General features: G+C 45.8%; 1 pseudogene; it reads right to left on the reverse strand.

Moving 5' to 3' along the window:
* Positions 1-2829: 2829 nt before the first annotated feature.
* Positions 2830-2976, reverse strand: LOC120522593 (annotated as a pseudogene).
* Between the last annotated feature and the right edge of the window lie 853 nt (positions 2977-3829).

The raw sequence follows: 3829 nt of genomic DNA on the forward strand, positions 1-3829 counted from the left end.
TGGAGGCCCAGCCAGGCTATATCTGCTACTTGATTATTTGGAAACTTTCCCCAAATCTTTCCCATATCAGTTTAGATTCCTCTCTAGATTTCCCAGTAATGTTTACTGGCTTCTCACTTTCCTTACTTTTCCACTAATTCTTTCCACCTCCTCCACAAGTCCTTTTTCATCCTGCTGAAGCCCACAATCTTTGATACAGTCCATCAACCTCCTGTATAGTTTGGGTAATCTAAACTCATATGGTTTCTTGTTCTGGGTTTTAAAAGCCCAAACCTTCTTAGATGACCACCATCATGTACCTGGCTAAATCCAGCTGCCCTCCCCTTTCCGCTTCTGTAACAAGGATATGTAAACGGCCTGTATTTCAATCTTAACAAGATCCTTAAGTCCAGAAAACCTTTTCCCCTTTCCTTTTTTGTTTCTTTACTTTCTGTCTTGACCTTCTCATCTGTAACCTCCAAAAAAATAAAAACATTGTCTTTCGATTTTCCTTAGAATATATTTTGTCCGTAAAAAAACTGTTGCCAGAAAAAAGAGCCTGGGCAAAATTATTGACTTAATTAGCAAAATTTTGCCCTCATATGTTAGTCTCCTAGTCCTCCAGAGACTTGTGAGCTTGTATAACTTTCTTTCCATCTCCTTCCAGTCTCTTCTTCCTCCTTCTCCTCTCCAAAATGGATCCCTAATATTTTAACCGCCCCTCTATGTATTTTCATATCGTGCCCAAAGTCCTCCTGCCACTTGCCCTGCAGATGGCACTCAGATTTCCCTTATTTAATTGGGCTCTTTTGCTTTTGAATTCTGTTCCTAGCAGATATCTGATCATATCGCTAACTTCCCAATTTTACTTAATGTCATATTAACAACAGTTGCTGTGTCTTAAAGTCAACTCCCTTTCTATATTGAACCTCTTTCCCTCCATTTTCATTACCTTCCTTCTTGCCAATTTTTCACATTATGAACCCTATAAGAACACAAAACACTTTCTTATAATTCTTCTTACTATTTTCTTTGGTGGAAAAAACACATTTGCTAAATCGATAGTTTTGGGATTGTAACTGCCTTCATCAGCAATATCTTCCCTTCTATTGATAAGTTCGTTAACCTCGAAAATCCTGTTTTTTTTTTTTTTTGGTTATCTTTTTCCCATTTCTTTCCACTCCATCTCTCTGTATTCTTAACCCCAATACTTTCACAACATTTGACAACCTTATTCTTCCTAGGGGTTTTTCCTTCCATTTCCCCAAGCGAGTTCCATGAGGAACACAAAGTAAAACCAGCGGTACCAAGGATTCTCGAGAAGGGCACAGTACCAAAGGGTCAGTCTTCATCTCAGGTCACTGGGAGCATCCATGTCTCACAAACATATAGCAAGAAAGGAAGCACCAGGACTCTAAAGACTTGGCCCTTCGTTCTTTGCAGAGATATTGGGGCCACACACCCCTTTCCAGTGACCTCATGAACCACCAAGCTCTCCCCATCTGTCTACTGACTTCATAGGAAGAGTCACCAGGGACATGAATGTCACTGCCAAGGTAAGTAAACCACTCAACAAGGTCAAACACTCTCCGCCAAACAGACACACTGCTGATATCTGTGCCCAGAGGTCATTAAAGGCCTGGCTGTTGGTTTTCATCCAGGACACTCACAAGCCCAGACACTCAGACTCCTCACTCAGTCTCTTGAGCACCCTGATCAGAGCCTCCATTGACTCACGACAATCACAGCATCATCAGCAAAGTCAATATTCATGAATCTTTCTTCTCCAACAGATGCCCCACGCAGCTGAACCCCATGACCCTGCCAAACCCAGTCCATACAAGCACTGAACAAAGTAGGCAGAACACACCCTGACGAACCACAGAATCAACTGGGAAAAACACAGAGGTTCTGTCTCCACACCACTCACAGTACCAGTGTCGGGCTGGCCATGATATCCAGCAACTTCAGGGGGAATCCCACTAAGTCTCAGGAACTCCCACAGGGAAGCTCGAACAACTGAGTCGAATGCTTTGTGAAAATCGACAAAGGCTGCTAAGAAACTTTGCCGATATTCACGTTTGCCTCCATGCCACTGTGGGATTGACGCGTTAGCAAGGCACGAGGTTGCTGGTCCTTTCTGGACGATGCCCCCTTTGTAAGTTGCAGGCTCCCGTCTGAAGAGCTGGACGAGATCTATCTTTATCTTGTATATCCACCCACCCACCCACCCATGAGTTGGGCGGGAACAGGTCTTTGGGTGGCGGGCGGGGGCAGAGGATCGCAGAAGGCACGTTCTTTAAAAAGACATTCCAAAAAACAAAAGAATGGAAAAAAAAAAAATGAAGACAGACAGGAAGGGAAAAAAAAAAAAAAACCTGCGTTCAAAAAGAGGGCTTAAAGTTGCAATTTGGGGAGAGAAAAAGGAGCACCCCTGTTTCGGGTACGGGTGCTGTAAGTTTTTCCTTTCTGCCAGCAGGGTCGCCCTTCACCTCGTCTTTTCTTTTCCTCCTTCCACCCTTAGAAGGGGGTCTTGGCGCAAGGAAAGCGGCAAAATCGGGGCCCAAAAAATTAAAAATGTTATTTATATTTTTTTTTTATTATGTGGGGTTTAAATAAAATACATTGATTATTTAAATTTTAAAATTTATTTTTTTTTATTATAATTTTTTTTGGGGGGGGTCCTTAAAATAAATAAATAAATGGACAGCAGACAGTTGATTGATTGTTTTTTGGAACTTCTTTTTTTAAAAAAAGCTCCCAACCGTTGTCCCCAGCTCCTGCTTCCCCCCCAACACCACTTCCAAAAAGTTAAAAACCATTTTTTTCGTCTTTTTTTGAACCAGGTATCGGGGAAAAGCGCAAGATCCCCACTCCCAAAATTATGCAGTCAGTTTCCTTTTGGGGAAATCCGGGGGTCAACACCCGGAGTGCAATGGATGAGCCTCGCCCGGGGAGAACCACCTTAGTGATTGGTATCTCCCCCCAGGAAAGTAGGTTTTAACACCCCGGCCTCATCCCCCACTTCCCCCCGGCTTCATCGCTCGGCGGCGGGGGGTTTTTCCCCCAACGCAGTCCTTGGCCTCCCGGGTTTCTTCGGGCCCTTTTTTTTGGCCTCGGGGCGGCGTCGAGGAGCTAGCTCTGGACGCCCTTTTGCCCCGTCCCCGGATGTTGGTTAACCTCACCACCTTGATTAGACGGTTTCACTGCCCCCGGTGCACCTGCTCTTATCAAACCACCCACCCATCGCTGGGCTTTTGGCTGGAAGAGCAGGGGGGGTAGGACTGGGGGGATGTGAAAAAAAAACCCCCCCAAACCCCAAAGACAGGCGGCGGGCGGGGGGGACAGGAGGCAGGAGGCAAAGCTGCGAAGGGAAGGCGACCCTCCCCCGGCCCAAGGAAGCCCTCGGCGGGGGCCTCGCCCGGCAGCAGAGCACCCTCGGAAGCCCTGCGCCGGGGGCCGGGTGATCTGGGGCACCCGGGGGAATTCGGCGAGCCGGTGCCCCCCCTTTTGATCCCTGTGGGATTGCACGTTGAAGATCGGGTTTTGGTTCTTTCTGGAAGATCCCCCCCCTTTGTAATTTTTGGGCTCCCGTCTGATGAGCTGGCAGATCTCTCTGTCTTCTATCCATCCATCCATCCATCCATCAATCCATCCATCAAAGGTGGGCGGGAAACGAAGTCTTAAAGGGGGGCGAGGGCAAAAACCGACAGAAAGGGGGATCAGTATGAAAAAACGCACATTCTAATTCAAAGACATAACAAAATTTCAAAATGGAAATTAAAAAAAAAAAAAAAAAAAACAAAAGGGGAAGGAGAAAAAAAAAAAAAATGGGCTGGTTTAAAAAAGA

The sequence above is a fragment of the Polypterus senegalus genome, unplaced genomic scaffold (assembly GCF_016835505.1).
Source record: "Polypterus senegalus isolate Bchr_013 unplaced genomic scaffold, ASM1683550v1 scaffold_1924, whole genome shotgun sequence".
In the NCBI taxonomy this organism is placed as follows: domain Eukaryota; kingdom Metazoa; phylum Chordata; class Cladistia; order Polypteriformes; family Polypteridae; genus Polypterus; species Polypterus senegalus.